Source organism: Eurosta solidaginis, chromosome 2, assembly GCF_040869045.1.
Source record: "Eurosta solidaginis isolate ZX-2024a chromosome 2, ASM4086904v1, whole genome shotgun sequence".
NCBI classification, from domain to species: Eukaryota; Metazoa; Arthropoda; class Insecta; order Diptera; family Tephritidae; genus Eurosta; species Eurosta solidaginis.
In genome coordinates, this window is record NC_090320.1 from 234,525,264 (window position 1) to 234,547,880 (window position 22,617).

At 43.3% G+C, this 22,617-nt stretch overlaps 1 protein-coding gene and 1 long non-coding RNA gene across 2 annotated transcripts in view; one reads left to right on the plus strand and one right to left on the minus strand.

Annotated features, from left to right (window-relative positions):
- Positions 1 to 22,617, plus strand: part of LOC137240704 (uncharacterized) — a 73,918-nt gene that overhangs the window by 16,033 nt on the left and 35,268 nt on the right. The window lies entirely within an intron of this gene.
- Positions 1,463 to 21,726, minus strand: LOC137240707 (uncharacterized). Its single transcript, XR_010949809.1, has 3 exons — positions 20,394 to 21,726; positions 19,638 to 19,868; positions 1,463 to 1,687 (listed from the first exon to the last, which is right to left on the minus strand). It is a non-coding gene; the product is annotated as an uncharacterized lncRNA (long non-coding RNA).

A 22,617-nucleotide genomic window follows, 5' to 3' on the forward strand; every position in this document is an offset into this window, starting at 1 on the left:
CTATATAAAATGAGTAATAGAAGGAACATTGGTTTATATATTACATTTTTAAAATGAAAATCTCCTCCTAAAAAAGTAATAGAATCAATGGTAGTTTGTATATTATATTTTTAAAATGAAAATCTCCTGCTAAAAAAGGAGCAAAGCCTAACTACATTTTTTCATTTTCGTACTTAACTACACTCCCTTTTGTGATTCAGGATTTCGGCATATTTTGAAAAAACTCCGAACATCAATTCCTTCATTATATGACATTCGACTACCTAGTCCACTGCCTTCCACTCTATTCGCAACATAAGCTCTATTTAAGCTGCCCAACTATATAGTAAACAATGATTGTGGAACTCAGTGCAGAACGTGCGTGGAACATGCGTTTGACACTGAACGAAGTGTCAAAATTACCGGGGTTGCTGTCGTTGAAAGCGAAAGCAGGGAAACAAAAAAGGAGCGGAATATCAGATATGGGTTGCTGTGATGGTAAATTTTTTTGAACGAATTTAGTATGAAAATGTAGTGCACATATATGGGTCCTACAGAAAATTATACAAAAGTCTTGAATAGGGGTATCCGAGGACGCGTAGTTATTCCAGTATTAAGAATACAAACACGGGTGCTAAGTTTTTCTACCCGTTCAAAAGTTCTCCGCGAAAAACAGTTTTAAACCGAGGTCTAGTACAATAACCCGTCCAAAAATGTGGAAAGAGAAATGAAGATACATGTTATCAATAGTCCAAAGGCGAAAAAGTATTCAAATTATTGGAAGCGAGGCAAAACCGCGTCTATTAATACCTCCCCCGAAGGTTTAGGTCGTGTTTTAGCAATCGTCCTCGGCAATAATTTGTTAATTAAAATTGTCCAAAACAAAGACAGGTACCCGTTACCTAATCGATTACTTAATCGTTACCAATAACTTGGTCACCAATTATCGTCTTAATGACTTTTACATTGCTGTCGTGAAAAAGGTAACGCATGCGCTCTCTCAAAATAGTGTACGTGTGACTCGCTTTCTCGCGCTTACCTATTGTGTTTTCGACATTCCTTCTCGCTCGATGTTATTTACATTTTTAAGTTACTTCATTAGGTATGTTTTCGTTATCGCTAACCAAAACATATGCAACAACAACAACACGGGTAACTGGCCTATCGGTTACCCGTACCGGCTACCTTCTGTCAATTCGCTTTTTATATGAATGAAACGCGTCCCTTTTGTTTAAATAATATTTAATTATGAATAAATTATGTATACAATGGTTTTTACAAATAATTTCCTTAATTTTCTAGTGAACCTTACATACATATGTGCATATTTATATGTACAAACTACATATGTAAAGACATATAGTCGTGCCCTTTCTGAAACCATTTTGAGTTCCGAAGCTCACACTGATGGTGCTCAATTTTTCCTGCACGGGTGGTGTTGTTAGTATCAGTTTGCATAGATATGAGTGTTGTAGATGTAATACCGGAATATATGCAGCCCCATTTCGTGCTATCAAAGTCGATTTGCAGGTGATGTTGAGCCTTTGAACTTGACCCTTTCCCATAATATGCGTGGTAGGGCCTTATATGTGATACTAAAAAGGCCGAGGGACAGTTGTCGCAGTTTTCTTGTAGTTTGAGCAAATGTACGTTCTTCTTACAGCCACAGCTGGAATATTGCTATGCCCACATCGTCAAATCGAATTACCTAGAATGAAAAAGAAACGAATATCAATAAGGATAGATAATAAGTTTTTAATATAACCGGAAGTGCTTAATAAATACAAGATACTCAAGGGGATTTCAGATAACCAGAATCAGGACCTGTAAAGTAAATTCAAGTGAACCTCCACCATGCCAAGGCATCTTCCGGTAGCGGGGGTACCCGAAGATTATACCAAGGGATAATTGATATTGGGGTAATAGATAGTAAATTAGGCGTGCTACAAAAACAAAAACGAATAAATGCAGATGACTGTTTAATCCATTATGCGAAGTTGTTTGAATGGATGTGCAAATTGAAACGGGCAAAGTACTGCTAAAACTGCTTTCCCCGAGTAACCCGGGAACGAATTGATATGACTACGTCTATTCTTCTTTAGCAGCAGTGCCGAGCACCAATTCCCTTTTGGACAGGAAAGTAAACGTTTGGTTGTCAGCAAGTTTACCATATGCCAATACAGAACATACTCGTTTGCTGGATCTGACCAGTACATCTAATTTTCCCAGATTTTCTGGGCTCAGCGAGGGTATCCTCCTGAATGGTGCATGTGTACCCTGCTGCCTTGCCTGGCCGCTCACCCAACAACACCAGGCACGACGGCTCCAGCGGGTTAGTGGGCTTAGAGTATACCCGTGGTAGCTATGCCTGTCCTAAGAGGCGACTAAAATACCAAATTAATTCAAGGGGTTTTGTAGCGCAATCCTTTCAATGGGTTGCCAGCGCAATATATAGCCTCTCCAACCCAATTGTCAACGTCACCTACCCGTGGCGAATCCTGTTTCTTTAACAGCCGAGGCTCTGGCGACCTCATGTTCCTTATGGAAGTTAATACACGCCAATTGCCCTTATGGCAACATTCCCACGTATGGCCAGTACACGCGCGCCGAGTCAGCAAATTATCTTTCCCACAACATACGGCTGCGCATGGCAACCCAACACCTTAATTCAAGGCTATGGCTAGTGACGGCAACTAACACCTGCAAATTATGGTTCTCACTACATACGGCCGCGCATGGCAACCTAACACCTTAATTCAAGGCCATGGTTAGTGACGGCAATTAACACTCATGCTACGGAACTACTCCAGACGCACAGTCAGCTAAATTCTGTTACACATGATTGTGAAATGCACACATACAGCACCTGTGGGAAGAAACCGACTTCAACATTCTCACACAGCGGCCTGTCAACAAGTTACGCAAGAGGCGCGTCGCGGCTTGTTGATTGACTATATATGGGAGCAGTTGCGGCAGAGCCGGCAGTCGAGTTCGGGACGGATTGGAGTTAAGAGTAATTTAATCTTAATTATAATTGTGAATAAACTGAGTTAAAATATACTTGTAAAAGACTATTTGAACTTGTGTTGTTTAGTGTTGTTGGTTGGGCGAGTTGGCCCAACAAATTAATTTTTTTATAAAACAAGGACTATAGTCCTTTAACTGGCGCCCGAGCAGGGACCCAGGAAGTGAAGGAAACTGTGGAAAAAAAATTCAAAAAAGAATTTGTTCAAAAAGAGAAAGAAGAAACTGTGAAAAAAAAAGGAAAAACTGTCCTTGCAAAAAAGAAAGAGCTGAAAGAAGGAAACCGTGGAAAAAACTAAAGGAGAATTTCTAGCAAGATCATCAGCATTACATACTACCGGCATTACAGCGTAATAGTGGTCACTAGTGAAAATTCCTGAGAGCTCCTGTACGCACTGCAGTGTAATTCTGATAGAGTACGGATGATTTATCTCATCACGTGAGTATAAAAAACACAAAGGTAAAGTAAACTAAAAAAATATTCCCACAAAAAATGGACGATATAAGAGCCACAGTGACAAATTTGACTGGGGCCGTCAACGCCCTTCTTGAAAAAATAAATTTGCTAGAAAAGCGGGTGGCTCGCGTTGAATCAGCTAGCTCTTCATCTACGGCGGCCACTACTCCAGTGGTTGAAGAAGTGGTGGCTCAGCCACCCACCTCTGAGGCTGAGATCAGAGATATCTGTAGGCTCCCTGATTGTGTTAAGGAGCTACAAGTGTTTGACGGTAACCCTGTCCAGTACATCTCATGGATTCACTCTGTGGAAGTGATCCTTTCAGACTTTGCGGTAATGAAGGGAAAGCCCCTTTACCGAGCGATTCTCCAACATATTAGGCAGAAGGTGCGGGGAGCAGCTGATTCTGCACTTATTTCCTACAATATATTCGATAGCAATTGGGGAAAAATTAAGGAATGCCTCTCCCTGCACTACGCAGATAAGAGGGATGTTGGTACACTCGAACACCAACTGCACCAGCTACAGCAAAAGGGAATGAGAATCGATGAATTCTACGCCAGGGTGAATCATCAATTCTCCCTTATTATTAATAAAATTAAAGCCGAATCCTACACGGAAGATGCCGTTAAAGTTCTGGTAGAAATCTACCGAAATCGTGCCCTGGACGTTTTTATACGTGGGCTTAACGGCGAAATGTCGCGAATGCTCCTTATACGACGCCCTAAAACATTGCCAGAGGCATATTCAGCCTGTTTGAAAATCCAAAATGTGGATTTCCGCAATTTTTCCGTTCATACGAACAATTCCAATAACCGTGTGGCTGTCCCTGTTAACAATTTGTCAGGTACTTCCTCATTTAGGAATAGGACCAAGCCTCCCCAGTTACCCCCTAAACCTACTTGGCGCAACCAGGAAAAGCACTCATATGTAAAGAGTGACCGCCCGTCAGGTCGATTTGGAAATGCCAGCACCCCACTACATGCGCCTGTAGAGAAAATGGACGTAGACCCCTCGGTACAGACACGCAACGTTAACTACATGAATCGCCCAAATCCGTTTAAAAGAAGCGCAAGTTCAGAAAATCTACCACGGAAGCAGCAAAGGGTGTTCCATACTACACCCGAGGAGAATGAAGAGAGAGATATGGACCTGAAGGAATCGCCAAGTGAAAACAACTCGGAGGATTTTCTGTCTTCCGGTCATCTAGCGTACCATACTTAGAATATACTTTGCCTGACGGTCGCGTGCTGGATTTCCTCGTGGGTACCGGCGCAAATAAGAATTTTATAAAAAATAATATTGCAACGAAAACAACTCCTGTAAAGAAATTATTCAATGTAGCTTCGGTGGGGGGTAGCGTGCCAATAAAGGATAAAGTAAAACTAAAATTATTCGAAAGTGTGGGTAACTCCACCGAATTTGATTTCTTCGTTTTACCGACTCTTAGTGAATTCTGCGGAATCATTGGGGACGATACCCTGAGGAAATTAGGCGCGATAATAGATAGGAAGAATAACCTCCTTAGTATAGACAATTACAAAATCCCCTTGAAAGACAGAAGATCTCTCGATGTAAACTTCACATTAGGAAAGGACCTACCTCTTGATATCCATGGAAAAGTTAATTCACTATTGGATAAATACTCTGGTCTTTTCAAACCACTTAACGGCTATGAGCTTGCAAACACGAATGTCCGTGCAGAAATAAAAACATCAACCGACGAACCGGTGTATAGTAAATCCTACCCCTACCCAGCATGTATGAGAGATGAAGTCGAAAAACAGGTAAATGAGCTCCTAGACGAAGGTATCATCCGGCCATCGAAAAGCCCATACAATTCCCCAATTTGGGTAGTCCCTAAAAAACCTAAGGCGAATGGGGACAAACAGTATCGTATGGTTATAGACTATAAACGGTTGAACGCTGTAACTATCGCCGATACTTACCCAATTCCCGATATAAACGCTACTCTTTGCAGCCTTGGCCAAGCCAACTTCTATACTACAATTGATTTGACTTCCGGATTTCACCAAATTCCCATGAAGGATTCGGACATCCCAAAGACAGCCTTCTCCACAATGAATGGTAAATATGAATTTCTTCGGTTGCCATTCGGGTTGAAAAATGCGCCTGCGATTTTCCAAAGGATGATAGACGATGTCCTCAAGCAGTACATCGGGAAAATTTGTTACGTCTATATCGACGACATCATCGTATTTGGCAAGGATGCAGAGGAACATCTCGTTAATGTTGAAAAGGTTTTTGCAACGCTTTGGGAGGCGAATCTTAAGGTTAATTTGGAAAAGACATGCTTCTTTGAAAAAGAAGTCGAATTTCTAGGCTATGTTATTACTCCCGATGGAGTACGCGCTGACCCAAAAAAGGTAGAAGCTATTAAAACAATTTCACCCCCGGAAAATTTGAAGGATTTAAAAAGTTTCCTTGGTATGACCTCATACTATAGGAAATTCATTAGGGATTACGCCAAGGTCGCAAAGCCACTCACCAACCTCACTCGGGGGGAAAATGCACAGGTAAAAGCAAACGCGTCCAAAAATGTAGCGATTATGCTTAACAAGGATGCCTTAGAGGCCTTCTGCGAGCTGAAACAACTACTAATGTCAGCGGACGTATTAGCATTTCCAGATTTTTCCAAACCATTTAATTTGACAACAGACGCATCAAACTACGCCATTGGCGCGGTACTATCACAAGGATCAATAGGCGATGATAAACCGATAGCTTACATATCGCGGTCCCTAAACAAAGCCGAAGAAAACTACGCTACGAATGAAAAAGAGCTTCTAGCTATTGTTTGGTCACTAGATAATTTGCGTTCCTACCTTTATGGCGCAAAGAAAATTAGGGTTTACACTGATCACCAACCTCTGACATTCTCCTTGAGTAATCGTAATTACAATGCAAAGCTCAAGCGATGGAAAGCTCGTATAGAGGAATATAACTGCGAGTTGATCTACAAGCCAGGTAAGACAAATGTAGTCGCTGATGCACTCTCCCGTCTCAAGACGGAAGTGAACGCACTCACTGACTCCATAGCTGTACAATCAAAGCGAGTACTATAGCTGACGCGGTGTCTGAAACTGACACTGCTTCAGAGGGTACCATGCACTCCGCAGAGCAGGACAGCTCTGACCTCATACCTCACGTAGAGGCACCCATAAATGTGTTTAGAAATCAAATAATTTTTAGGCGGGGGGCGAGTTGCGAGTGTACAGAAGAGTCTCATAGGGGGTACAAAAGGTACTTTGTCACAATGCCTGTATTAAGCGTCGAAGCTTTGTCACCAGTCCTCAAAAATTACCTCAACCCAAATTTTATAAATGGCATTAAAATTCCGGAAGATGACCTCCATAGTTTGCAGGCTGTATACGTTAACAATTTCAGCAGATATAAAATTAGGATCACGCAGCGCGTGGTAGAAGATGTGACAATAGCCGATAGGGTATTCGACATTATCGAGAAGGAGCACAAGCGCGCGCATCGAAATGCTCGTGAGAATAGGGAACAGGTACTGGAAAAATTTTATTTTCCCGCAATGTCCAAACAAATTAGGGAATACATTAGCCAATGCGAAACATGTAAATTGAACAAATACGATAGGCACCCTTCTCAACCATATGAGCAACCAACTCCCATTCCTAGTTATCCGTGCGAAATCTTGCACATCGACATCTTCGAAATTGAACGACAAAAATATTTGAGTTGTATCGACAAATTTACCAAATTTGCTAAGCTCTTCCCAATCAAAAATAAGTCATCTCCTCATTTGCGAATGAACCTAACGATCGCGCTGCATTATTTCACAGTACCACGAGCCTTGGTCATGGACAATGAACGCGGATTCTTGTCACCACTTGTATTGAATTATATCAGGTCCTTAGGGATAGAAATATACCAAACACCAACGCAGCGAAGCGAGGCCAATGGTCAGGTAGAGAGGCTACACTCTACTTTGATCGAAATATACCGCTGCCTTTCCGTTGAATTTCCTAGATTAACACCTGAAGAACGCGTCGCAATAACTGTGGATAGGTATAATAACACAATACATTCCGTAATAAAGCGCAAACCGGCTGATGTTTTTCTGAATAGGACAGCTAGGATAAATTACCAGGATTTAGCAAACTTCAGGGAGCGCACTAACGAGGACATAAAGGCTCTTCTTCTACACGAACAGGAAAGTAGGAACTTAAGAAATAATAAAACTCGTTCGCCCCCCCGCAATTTTGACAGTGGCGATGAATTATTCATAGCTAATAAACAAATAAAAAGCAAGCAAAAGCCACTTTATAAGAAAGAAGCTGTGGCGGAAAATAGAAATTCCACTATAACCACGCAAAGTGGGAAAAAATTCCACAAATCGGATATTAAAAATATCTAACGAAAACAAAAATGTCTATAAACAGACAAAATGTCCAAGGACACATTAAAAACTTACAAAAAACATAAGAGGCGAGATTCGGCACTAAGAGGGAACTTCAAAACAAGAGCGGGCTTTTAAGTAGGACAAATCGTGCCTTAGTAGGAGGTGGCGCCATCGAACATGACAAATGGCAATGCGACCTCTAAAACGGATACACACGATCCCCCATAGCTGGTTCGAGAAATGTTGGCTCCTCTGGTCGAAATTCAAGCACTCAAAAGCTCGGCAAGGCCGAAGAATTAATAATGTTGGTCAAGAGGTAGAAAACTCATGCATAGATCCCTAAGCCCCGGTGGTCCGGGTACAAATTCACTTTTGTATTCGATCTGTCGTATTGGTTCAATTCCAGTTAACTCGGTGGTCCGAGCGATATCAATCGAAGTGGTTCAATTCCTCCATGGGACTATTGGCTTTAATTGACATGAGAAGTCACTCGTTCGATGGGCGGGAAAATTTTCACTTACAAAAACTTATGTTGTTCACTTTCAAAGGGGATACTCACGAGCCTTCGTCATGTCATCTGAGTTTATGCCTGCATTCCAATACAAAACAAAAAAGAAAAGCAAAATAACAAAAGTTAAAGAATTATTTGAGAGAGAAACATGATCTCACAAATAAAAGGCGCTAAAAGCCGCAAAAGAAAACAAAAAAAAGTAAAACAAAAGAACAAAAGTTAAAGAATTATTTGAGAGAGAAACATGATCTCACAAATCAAAGGCGCTAAAAGCCACAAAAAAAAAAAAAAAAAAAGGGGAAACATAACATCACTCCTGGGTCCTCGTAAAATCCTGTCAAACCCTTGCCGACCCGAACTCCACTCATTAGGTATAGCAATAGGATTTAAAAATAGTCTACTTTATACTTGAAATGTTAATTACAATTTGAAATCTAAAATCTACCTAAATTAAAATGAAATTTGAAATTTACTTAGACTAGTACTTAAACTTTGAAATGTAAATTTTTTAATAGCAATAGTTAACTATGTATTTCACTAGTTATTAGAATTATGTGTACTCCGACTCCTAGAATCTGCCTCTGTGCATCCGCACAAGCATATGTGGTATTCGATCTCGACTCGCCCGTGGTAACCGTACGTGATGGGTACGGCTGGATAATCAATGGCTACTTCAAATTAATTCATGTAATCAACCTAGCCCGTTATGAGGAAATAGCAAACCGCCTGGAAATTGAAGTCAAGAAACTGGACGAAACGAACGACCTCACAGACGTCATTTCTTTCCACTTGAGTAAAATCCAAACGCAGCTCGAGGAGTTAAAAGGCCCAAAGAACAAGAGAATCAAGCGATCAATCAACTGGATAGGATCGGCTTGGAAATGGATAGCCGGTTCCCCCGACGCTTCCGACTGGGATGAGCTCCTACGAGCCCAAGACACGCTAGTATCTAACAATAACCAACAATACAAGGTAAACTCTGAAATATTTAAGAAAACTCATGAGTTATTGCAGGTTGTTAACGGCATCGTAACCAACACGAATGACATCATTGGCCAGAATCATCTCATAAAGCTTTCACAAGAAATCCTTCAGAAAGTCATGATCCTGAAGGACGATATGAACGAACTGGTGCAGGCCTGCCAGATGGCTAAGGCAGGTATTGTCAACAGCAACCTACTAGACAAAGAAGAGATCAATGGACTTATAAGCGAAGTAGATGTCCTTCCATACAGCAATGTGATCGAAGCAATAGAATTCAGCGAACCTTCAATCTACACCAACGGCACAATGCTACTCTACGTTGTGTCCATGCCAAAGGTGGCCCAAACGAGATTTAACCATCTGATCACCAGAGCAATTGTAAAAGACGGACATCGCATAAACCTGAAGTACAGCACAGTCTTAATCAACAAAGAGCAAACGTATGGTATCAAGGATAGCTGCACCCACCTTACAAGCGCAATGGTATGCAAGCAAAAAGCGCTGGACCTACTTCGAGAGGACGACTGTCTGCCACGTCTGCTCAAAGGTGGTAAAACTAGTTGTCGGTACATCAATTGCAATGACTCATCGATTGAGGTGATCAAGGAAGACACGATTCTCTTAGACAATTTCAATAACACCGTGTGGTCAGGTGATGCTCCCAATCACCTGAGCGGCTCTTACATCCTTCAACTGGACAATGAAACGATCCGCATTGGTGACAGAACCTACTGGAGTATGAGTAGTTCAGGAGTTCAAATACTCCCCCCTGTGCTATCTACTATTGCAAATAAAAGCCTTGCAGTTAACCTCAATCTTGTACACGAGATGACAATCGGCAATGTTAAGCTCTTGAGGTACCTGAGGGACAAAACAAATTGGTTCACGGCGTCGGAAACTTTGGGGCTACTTCTGCTCCTACTCATGATTTGGATAATTTGGAGGAAATTAACAACGGGCCTAAAATTCCCGGAATTGCGACTATCCATTAGAAGACAACATAAAGAGGACACTTGTCCAAATCCTAATCTGCGGGACGCAGATCTTTAAAGGGGGAAGAGTTAACACACGCCAGTTGCCCTTATCGCAACATTCCCACGTATGGCCAGTACACGCGCGCGGAGTCAGCAAATTATCTTTCCCACAACATACGGCTGCGCATGGCAACCCAACACCTTAATTCAAGGCTATGGCTAGTGACGGCAACTAACACCTGCAAATTATGGTTCTCACTACATACGGCCGCGCATGGCAACCTAACACCTTAATTCAAGGCCATGGTTAGTGACGGCAATTAACACTCATGCTACGGAACTACTCCAGACGCACAGTCAGCTAAATTCTATTACACATGGTTGTGAAATGCACACATACAGCACCTGTGGGAAGAAACCGACTTCAACATTCTCACACAGCGGCCTGTCAACAAGTTACGCAAGAGGCGCGTCGCGGCTTGTTGATTGGCTATATATGGGAGCAGTTGCGGCAGAGCCGGCAGTCGAGTTCGGGACGGATTGGAGTTAAGAGTAATTTAATCTTAATTATAATTGTGAATAAACTGAGTTAAAATATACTTGTAAAAGACTATTTGAACTTGTGTTGTTTAGTGTTGTTGGTTGGGCGAGTTGGCCCAACAAATTAATTTTTTTGTAAAACAAGGACTATAGTCCTTTAACTTGGATATACATTTGAAGGTGCTTAGTTAGCTGACATCGCTTACTTAACCGGTAGATTCTAAAGTAAAAACCAAAACACAAAATATAGGTTAGGTTGAAGTGGCCGGTTCATGAGGATCTCACATAGACTGAATGAGTCCGTAGTGTTACCAGAAGTTTGTTTTAACGACCAAGCTGAAAACCCTATCAAGAACCAGGACCTATGTTATAAAAAAACTCCGTCCTCTTGACAAATACTAGAAGCTTCCTAGGACTTAAGCCACTTGCTGCTTCTAGATCTGACAGCTTTATCACTCCTAATAGCTGGAGCCTTAGCCTGGCAAGCGCAGGGCACGATATTTCTCAGGGGGCCCGGTATTTCTCGGAGGGCCCGCGATTTAGAGGTACTAAGACATTTTTTTAATTCAGGATAGTCTTTAGTTGTTCCATGGTGGAAATTTTAAGCCGAATTTCAAAAGCAACGAATATTGATAATGAATTTTTACCTGTTCCCTCGAACAGTGAGGAGACAATAAAAACATCAAACAAAAATACATATATGTTTACATGAATCCGAAATCGTAAAGTTTTCGTGGTAACACTGATGAAGGTTCATCTTCAAAAAGGCTTCTAACAATACCACCAACTCTGTATCAAAGTCTAGATTATTTAAACGGTTTCGATATCGGTACCGTGAATAATGAATTTTTGCGATCTGAAGAAGTCAACGAAATAATTCGTCGAGGTCATCAAAAATGCCCTGTTATTTTTCCACGTGATTGTCATGACGAGGCATTTCCTACCTCGTTGTTAAACAGAATCTTGCCAAATTGAGAGAAAGTGGAGCGTCACTGGTTGGTGTGGAGTGCCAGTAGCAATGCTTTTTATTGCCTACCATGTCGTCTGTTAAGCACCAATATTTTAAATCGACCTAAAATTTGTTGTCCTGGCGAATATTCGAAATTCCAGGTATGGAAGAAGCTATACGCTAAACTGCCATCACACGAAAATACTGAAGATCACATTAAATGTTATATTCAATGGCGATCTTTACAAAACCTAATTCGAAAGGAGGCTACAATTGATACTCTTACAATGAACAGCTAATCACTGAAATTCAAAAGTGGAAAGAAATTTTATATAGAATTTTGGACACTATTTTTTTTTTCAAAAAGCGAAAGGATGGACATTTTTTGGGCATCTAAGATCTCATAAGCCATTATGATCCGATACTTAGAGATCATTTGGAGTTAGGATTTCACAATAGCAGCACAAACGTTTACAAGTTCACTATCTTTCCCCAGACATTCAGAACGAGTTTATAGAAATTTGTGCAAAGCATGTGAGGGAAACTATATTAGATCAAGGCAAGAAAGCTAAGTATTTTGCTATTATCGTTGATGCTATGCTTGATGCTAGTCACGTTGACTACGTTCATTTTGCGCTCACTCCATTTCAATTCGAAAGCAACAAATTTACAATTCCAGAACAGATTTTGGCTTTCGTGAATTGTAACCAAAAAACTGCTCAGAAAATCGCTGATCTAATTTGCCATACATGATTGAAGATTGTCGTGCACAAGGGTACGATAACGGCGCCAATATGAAAGGAGCTTACAACGGAGCACTACGTCACATTCTCGACAAAAACTCGAATGCTGATTACTCGCCTTGTGCAACCCGCAGCTATGATAGCGTTTTCTTTTCTGGATAAAGTGTTACGCAAGCGTTGTTGTTCTATTCTAAAAAACAGGCAACGCCTTTACGGGGTATTTCGTTCTTTTGTGAAAATTCTTGCCTGCTCGCAACGCAAAAGCGTTACACTTTTACCCTGTATAAAATGGCGGTGTGGCAGTGCAACTTTGTGAAACTCTCAATTCACTCTTAAGTTCCACATATACTCTGTTCATATGAGTGAATTTGGTGAGTTGAAATGTCCTTTGTATGCACTATAAATGTTGACCATTTTCTGGGGTAGAGTAACTCTATTGTTGTTGTTGTTGTTGTAGCGATAAGGTTGCCCCGAAGGCTTTGAGGAGTATTATCGATGTGATGGTCCTTTGCCGGATACAGATCCGGTACGCTCCGGTACCACAGCACCATTAAGGTGCTAGCCCGACCATCTCGGGAACGATTTATGTGACCACATTAAACCTTCAGGCCATCCCCTCCCTCCCCATCCCAAGTTCCATGACGAGCTTGGGGTCGCCAGAGCCTCGTCTGTTAGTGAAACAGGATTCGCCGCGGATAGGTGAGGTAGACAATTAGGTTTGGGGGGCCACAGGCCCAGGCCCAAAGATTGATGCGCTATGCAATAAAATAAACGACTACCTCCCTGATCTCTCCAGTTTTTTCGCCTCGCGAAACCTGGCATTATCGCCGACTAAATCTTCCGCGACCTTATTTACAACATGGACGCCCCAAATGTCGACCATTTTGAACATCCACGTCGGTGGCACTACGCTACCGACTGTCCTACACCCCAAAATCTTGGGTGTGACGTTTGATCAGGGTTTACATTTTGGTGAGCACGCAGCCGTAATTGTTCCGAGAATTCAGAGCCGTAACAAAATCCTCAAATCCCTCGCTGGCAGTACTTGGGGAAAAGATAAAGAAACGCTCATGACTACATACAAAGCAATTAGCCAGCCGATTACGTGCTACGCGTCACCCATATGGTCGCCAAGCCTAAAAATCACCCACTGGACGAAACTACAGGCCTGCCAAAATACTGCTCTCGGAACGCCACGGGCTGTCTTCTTATGTCCCCAGAACACCATCTGCATAATGAGGCGAGAATACTCCCCATGAGGGAGAGAAATGAGATGCTGACCAAACAGTTCCTGTTGAATACCCAGAAACCTGGGCATCCCAACAGACATCTGATTGATGAACCAGCACCGCCTAGGGGCTTAAGGAGTCATCTCCGTAAGCATTTTGAGGAAATACGGCAGCTGAGAACCCAGCCGTATGAAGTGAAAAAACACAAGCAGGTCCTTGGTGATCTCCATAAACAGGCGTCGGTCCTTTATGCCGGGAATTGCCCTGTGAATCCAGTGCTTAACGAAAATTATCCAAAACTTGCGGAAGAGGAATGCATACTCCCCAGGGAAACGCGTGTCACTCTTGCTTAACTTCGTTCTGGATACTGTAACAGGTTAAACTCTTACCTGCGGTGTGGCAGTGCAACTTTGTGAAACTCTCAATTCACTCTTAAGTTCCACATATACTCTGTTAATATGAGTGAATTTGGTGAGTTGAAATGTCCTTTGTATGCACTATAAATGTTGACCATTTTCTGGGGTAGAGTAACTCTATTGTTGTTGTTGTTGTTGTTGTAGCGATAAGGTTGCCCCCGAAGGCTTTGAGGAGTATTATCGATGTGATGGTCCTTTGCCGGATACAGATCCGGTACGCTCCGGTACCACAGCACCATTAAGGTGCTAGCCCGACCATCTCGGGAACGATTTATGTGACCACATTAAACCTTCAGGCCATTCCCTCCCTCCCCATCCCAAGTTCCATGACGAGCTTGGGGTCGCCAGAGCCTCGTCTGTTAGTGAAACAGGATTCGCCGCGGATAGGTGAGGTTGACAATTAGGTTTGGGGAAGCTATATATTGCGCTGGCAACCTGCAGGGTTGCGCTACACATCCCCTGGAATCTGATATTTTAGTCCCCTCTTACGCATACGACAGGCATACCTACCGCGGGTATATTCTGACCCCCTAACCCGATGGGGTAGAGTATTACCATTTACTTAGGCAACAATTTATTTCAGAAAAGAAAACGCTATCAATTTATGTGGTGTTGATGCTGCAGAATGTTGTACGGCTGCAATTATTTTCTTCGGCAGCACTCCACAACGATGTGACATCCTCAAAAAAATGTACCTAGCTCTCTTCATAGTCTTTCAGCCAAAAGCCAAATTTGACTGCGCAAGCATACGGCGATGTTATCGGCATTCTCAAGTACATCAACAAGTTCGAATGTATCTTGCTGTCCTCAATTTGGTTCAAAACCCTACCATTAATGAAAGAAGCGTGGTCCTCCAAGCGAGAGGCGCCACCACAGATGTTGAGGTCCGACATCTAGATGCCTTATTAGCTGATTTGAAGTTGATCAGGAACCAATGGGAAACAATTTTAAACGAATGCAAAACAGTCGCTTCCCAAGGCAGTCGGTTCTATGTACCGGAGCGACTCGGGATTTTTCCCGACCAAGGACTGTCATTTCAGTGTGACCCCATCTAATTTGTTTCGTCCCTCCCACAAATTGTCATCCTCCCAGCAGCTCCTTGCAGCAGGACTGCTCCATATTCTCTTACTCCGGGAAGGCATCGAATCCAATCCGGGTCCGTCTCCTGACTCCGGTCCTGAGAAATGGTTTTGCTGCATCTGCCGGAAAAGAATCTTTTTAGGACGGTCATACTCTGTTCAGTGTGTCTCGTGCAAGGGATAGTTGCATCGGACAGGTTGTTCTGGGCTTGATCCGAAAACCCGACGTCCACGTAACTTTTATAAATCTTTTGGGGCTCCTTGCTGTTCACGCCCAAGGGCGTCCCGTAGTCTACGCCTTAGCGCCCCCCACTACCTTCCAGCAGCCCCGCTGCTCAGCAAGCCACAACAAGTACCCGCTGCTGCTCGCGCCCCACGGCACCAACAACTCAAACAGCTGATACCACTCATAACTACTACCTTCGTAGTAGAGTTGGTAGCAATGCTGAGCATCAGCCCCTGCCTCCGTCTTCTCCCCCCTCTTTTCCGGCAGCAATCGTGTAGGTCAGGGAAACAGACTCTTAGTCCCTACCTCCGTTTGCACCGTCTGCCAGCACAGAATATATAGGTTTGCGACATCCGCCCAATGCAGCTCCTGCCTTGGGTGGTGCCACTTTCCCAGATATTCTGGTCTCCGCGACGGCAACCCCCCAACTGGTTTCATCGCGCCATGTTGCCAGGTCGCAAACCCAAATCATCCGGGTACCCCAATGCTTGCCCAAGGATGCCCAGTCCCAGGGCCATAACAGCAATTGCGTCCTGGCCTTCCACAACCCAGGCGTAGTCACCCGTCACTTACCCCCAGAGTGGCGACGTCTCCCCTTATGCACTTCAGAATCCTTCAGTTAAACTGTAATGGACTAACTGGGAAGATTACGGAGATAGTCGATTTCATGAAGCGGCACAACATCCGCATTGCTGCGATTCAAGAGACTATACTCACAGCAAGATCTGCATTGCAGACCTGCTCTGGGTATAACGTCCACAGGAAAGACCGCGAGAGCGGAAATGGAGGCGGTCTCGCGTTTATCATACACCACTCTGTGCAATATTATATATTTGATCCTGGCATCGACCGCAGGGACAATGTCTTAGAACGTCAAAGCCTAGGTGTCCGGTCAGGCGATGCAAACCTAGAAATCATCAACATCTACATCCCTCCTGCCACCTGTTGCCCCAGTGGATACCGCCCTAATATCAGGGCCTTACTCACTGTGCCCATCATGATCTATGGCATTCAAACTTGTGGGCGAACAGTAGGGGTGAGATGTTGGCGGATCAAATAGAAGAAACGACGTTCTGCACAATAAACGGAGACGCCCCCACACGTATGGTAGGAAGCTGTCATAGCTCGCCAGATATCTCAATCGTGAGCGCAGAACTCGTAAACTGCGTCAACTGGCAGCCGATGGTAACATTGGCATCCGACCACCTGCCCATACTTATTTCGCTTGAGCGTACCGCCGACTTCATCGTCACTGAAAAACGCACTTTCATAAACTTCAAAAAAGGAAAGTGGGAAGAATATAAATCCTTTACAGACAGCCGCTTTGCTGCCCTCCCTATCCCGACTGATGCACGCCAAGGGGAGCGTGCCTTCCGTAAGGTCATTAAATCCGCCTCGGCACATTTCATTCCCGCCGGGAGAATTCCCGAAATACGGCCCCACTTCCCGGCGGAGGCCGCAAACATAGGGAGAGAACGTGACCTTATAAGACAGCTTGATCAAGGCGACCCCCAAATATAGGATAAAAACCAACGCATCAGATTGCTTGTGGATGAACACAAGCGGGCGAAATGGGAGGAGCACCTAAGAGGTTGTAACTTCTCTACCGGTGTGGGTAAACTTTGGTCCACCGTAAAGTCCCTATCGAATCCGACTAAGCAGAAAGACAAAGTTTCCATCGCCTTTGGCGACAAAGTAGTGTCGGACGCGAAAAAATGCGCGAGCGCTTTCTGCCGACAATATATAATGCATCCTACGGTCGACAAAGATAGACGGAGAGCCAATAGACACGCACATAAACACAAATTCAGCGCGTCACCAATCACCATCACCGCTAAAGAGGTTGAGGACGCCATTGGTCGTGCTAAACCACCCAAAGCAGTGGGCCCAGACGGCATAGCCATGCCGATGCTTAAAAGCCTAGGGAAAGAGGGTTCAAATATTTAGCGCATGTCTTCAATCTGTCTCTTTCCACCTTTGTCATACCTGAGAAATGGAAAATGGCCAAGGTAGTCCCGCTACTAAAGCCTGGGAAACCAACTAACATTGGTGAGTCGTATCGTCCGATATATCTCCTATCGCCAGTGGCAAAGACGCTTGAAGCCATTTTGCTCCCTTATTTCCAAGCAAATTTGCAGCTAGCCCCTCATAAGCATGGTTTCAGAAAACTCCATAGCACTACCACCGCGCTAAATGCCATTAGCACCCAGATAAATTGCGGTTTAAATCAATACCCCCACCATAGAACAGTACTCGTAGCGCTAGACCTATCAAAAGCTTTCGATACGGTCAACCATGGCTCGTTACTGCAGGACCTGGAAGGGTCTACCCTTCCCCCATGTCTTAAAAGGTAGACCGCAAATTATCTGGGTGGTCGGCAGGCATCGGTGCAATTTAGAAACGAATCATCAAAACCAAGGAGAATTAAACAAGGGGTGCCACAGGGTGGTGTCCTATCTCCACTTTTGTTTGTTTTGTTTGTTTATTTCTACATATCTAAGCTACCTTCACCACCGGAAGGAGTCACAATCGCTGCACAATAATGGCCACAGGCCCAGGCCCAAAGATTGATGGGCTATGCAATAAAATAAACGACTACCTCCCTGATCTCTCCAGTTTTTTCGCCTCGCGAAACCTGGCATCACCGACTAAATCTTCCGCGACCTTATTTACAACATGGACGCCCCAAATGTCGACCACTTTGAACATCCACGTCGGTGGCACTACGCTACCGACTGTCCTACACCCCAAAATATTGGGTGTGACGTTTGATCAGGGTATACATTTTGGTGAGCACGCAGCCGCAATTGTTCCGAGAATTCAAAACCGTAACAAAATCCTCAAATCCCTCGCTGGCAGTACTTGGGGAAAAGATAAAGAAACGCTCATGACTACATACAAAGCAATTAGCCAGCCGATTACGTGCTACGCGTCACCCATATGGACGCCAAGCCTAAAAATCACCCACTGGACGAAACTACAGACCTGCCAAAATAGTGCTCTCGGAACGTCACGGGCTGTCTTCTTATGTCCCCAGAACACCATCTGCATAATGAGGCGAGAATACTCCCCATGAGGGAGAGAAATGAGATGCTGACCAAACAGTTCCTGTTGAATACCCAGAAACCTGGGCATCCCAACAGACATCTGATTGATGAACCAGCACCGCCTAGGGGCTTAAGGAGTCATCTCCGTAAGCATTTTGAGGAAATACGGCAGCTGAGAACCCAGCCGTATGAAGTGAAAAAACACAAGCAGGTCCTTGGTGATCTCCATAAACAGGCGTCGGTCCTTTATGCCGGGAATTGCCCGGTGAATCCAGTGCTTAACGAAAATTATCCAAAACTTGCGGAAGAGGAACGCATACTCCCCAGGGAAACGCGTGTCACTCTTGCTCAACTTCGTTCTGGATACTGTAACAGGTTAAACTCTTACCTATCCAGAATCAACCCCGACATACAAAATGTATGCCCCGCTTGCAACGTGTCCCCACATGACACCAACCATCTCTTCAATTGTAATGTGGAACCAACGCCTCTAACACCCCTTTCCTTATGGTCCACCCCTGTTGAAACGGCAAGTTTCCTTGGACTCCCGTTAGGGGATAGTGATGACAGTTTGTGATCGGTCGCGGCTATTAGGTGGGGCGATCATTGCTACAACAACAACAACTACATTGAACCTTCTAGGGATTGAATATTAATAATGACCGCAATGCGAAAGTCTGTTAAAATTTACCATTCTCCATGGAATGCTACATATATAACTTCCCACGTTTTGAATCAGTAATGAAAAGAGCAAAATTTACTAAAATTTTAACTGGTTGTGGGTAAGGTGTTGATGTCCTCTCTTAACGCAATGTAGTGGCAACGGCTACGCAGGGAAAATAATAAAAATCCTATAAATCTACTGATCATAATTAATTAATCCCTTCCTTTCTATGCAGTTGTATGCATACATACATATGGGTTTTGTTCTCCAAACGCTATTTAAAGAAATCAATTGGTATTTACATGAACTTCGAACTCTTTGGTATTTGCCTTCTTCAGTTGATTATCAACAAAAGCATGACAAATTATCACTAACAAATTCATACATGTTGTTTATATATTTAATATGGTAGGCAATTTACTTACCCTTTCTGGTGCGATGATCCTGGACAATCGGGCCTGACTAGACGAGATTTATTTTGCTTTAACATAGCGTGCCTAACGCGAACCATATCATGTTAGGGCACAATTTCGATTATGCAACCAATCAAAGAAATTTCGTGCTTGTAATACTGCTATGATAGCAGCAGCAGCTCCCGGTGGCGGAACATAAACAACAGTTGCATGCGGATCAGTTGCATTTTTTGCTTCGGCTACCTACTCAATTTTAATTCACATTACATTATCTACTATTGCAATTTTTAATCAATACAAATCAATATAAATTATCGAAGCAAATACTGGCAAACCAAGATGCGTAGTTCCACCCTTTTTTGGGAAAATACATCCAACCAATTTTGTACCGTATTCCAAAGCATGTTGGTTGTGGAAAGTACCTTGTTTACCGGTAAATCCTTGGCAAATGACACGTTGTAGGTTTCTTGTTGTTTTGGCATATCCTGAGCTGACTCGCACCCCGGCAGAGATGATATATTAGAATAATATAACATTTTTTTTATTATTTAAAAATACACATTCGTATGAATGAAAAGCAGAGAGTAAATAATGTTGCTTTGGTTGTAGCGATAAGGACACTCCCCGGGAGCGATTTAGTATGACCACCTGTAACCTTCTAAGCCATCCCGTCGATTCTATAAAACTTTCAGATTCTAAAAACGGATCTCGACACGCGTCTTTTGATACCACCTTTGTTTAGGTTGTGCACTGTCTTGAAAACGTTACCTTTTTTAGTTTTGGAAATCGAATCTTCCAATTCCAATTGGTGGCAAGAGGACTTGGCTGCCTCTAGTTAATGCGCCAGGTTAATTTAGAAGTGCCTAAACAGCTAACACACGTCACACCTAAAAGCCCGTAGCACAAGCACTTTTTTAGTTTTTTAGTTTAATTACCACAATTATAGTTTTTCATCGTTCGGGGACAACCCTTTTTTACGTTGTGGGTTGTATAACAGCACCAAATCTCCTTCCTGAAAACCTTCTGAATTAATTGCTTTATCATATCTGGTTTTCATCTTGTCACTCATAATCTTTGTTCGTTGCCTTATCAGATCATGTATTTCTCTTAGCTCTTCTTCCAAATCACTAGTGGATTTCCTGACATTTCTCTCCGCATTGGCATCTATCCCAAACTTCAAATCAGCTGGCAGTCTAAGGTCATTGCCAAAAATTACTTTTGCAGGGGTTTGGCCCGTTGTCTCATGCACTGCTGATCGGTAAGCCATCAAGAATAATGGTATGCGGGTATCCCATTCTTTATGGTACTTGTCTACTACTTTCCTTAAGTGCTCCTCCAATGTTCTATTGAATCGTTCTACCATACCATCGGATTGAGGATGCAATGCAGTTGTCCGTGTTTTTCGAATGCCCAATGACTTACACATTTCCTGGAATACAGCTGATTCGAAATTCCTGCCTTGGTCAGAATGTAACTCCATTGGTACACCATACCTTGCAATCCATTCGTTTTTAACCACTTCTGCTACTGTTTCTGCTTCTTGGTTTGGGATTGGGTATACCTCTGGCCATTTACTGAAATAATCCATAACCACCAGTACGTATTTGTTTCTGCGGTTGCTAGTAGGAAATGGACCTGCGACATCCATGGCGATCCTTTCAAATGGCGCACCTGAGTTATATTGCTTCATCTGGCCATGACTTCGTGTTCTGGGCCCTTTCGCTCTGCTGCAAACCTCGCAGTTCGCAATCCACCCAGTGACCGACTGACGGCAACCAACCCAATAGAATCTCTGTTTAATCTTCTCGAGCGTCTTCGTGATTCCAAGATGACCTCCGCTTGGACCATTATGCAGCTCGCTGAGCACGTCAGGAATCCTCTTTCTGGGAACAACTATCGGTTTATTCTTGTATTTACCATCCTCACTCTCCCATACTCGATGAAGGCAACCGGATATCAATTCTAAACTGTTCCACTGTGCCCAATATGACTTCGCAATGGGACTCTCTGCTGACATCTCTTCTCTGTTTGGTCTTTCATTTCGTTCGAGCCCTTGCATAACACGTGACAGATCTGCATCTTCTAGCTGGCACTTTCTTAGCTGTTCCTTGTCCCATTCATCTGTACATGTTATATTCATTAGCCGGACATCTATAATGTCTTCTTTAGCCTCGGCTTTTGAACAGTGCTTGCATTCCAAACTACATTGTCTTCGTGACATTGCATCAGCATTTCCATGGGTACTACCTTTTCGATGCTCAATGGAAACGTCGTAGCTTTGTAGTCGCTCGATCCACCGTGCCAATTGTCCTTCCGGATTACGGAACTGCAGAAGCCATTTCAACGCTGCGTGATCTGTCCTGACACGGAATCGCTGGCCGTAGAGGTATTTGTGAAAATGTTTAATGCACTCTACCAATGCCAACAGCTCTCTCCGCGTAACACAGTAGTTCCTCTCTGGTTTTCCAATCGAACGGCTGTAATATGCAACTACCTTCTCCTGTCCATCGACCAGTTGTGATAACATAGCATATCCACTCGCATCTGTATCTAGAATAAATGTTGCTCCTGGAATCGGATATGCTAACATTGGGGCAGTGCACAAACGCTCCTTCAATGTTTGGAAAGCCACTTCTTGCTCCTTCTTCCATTCAAAAGCTTTGTTTTTTCTTGTAAGCTCATGGAGGCTATGGGCTACGCTGGAAAAATTTGGTACAAATCGGCGGTAATATGTGCACAGCCCAAGAAAACTTCTCAATTCATGTAGGTTCTGTGGTCTTGGCCAATCATTTACAGCCTCTATTTTTTCGTTCGCAGTGCAGATGCCCTCTGTCGTTACCTTGTGACCCAAATAATTGACTTCCTTTTTAAACAGCGCACACTTTTTGGGACTTAACTTCAGACCAGCGCCAGCTATTCTCTGGAAAACTTCCTCCAAGTTCTTAAGATGTTCATCAAAGTTCTTGCCCAATACGATGATGTCGTCCAGGTA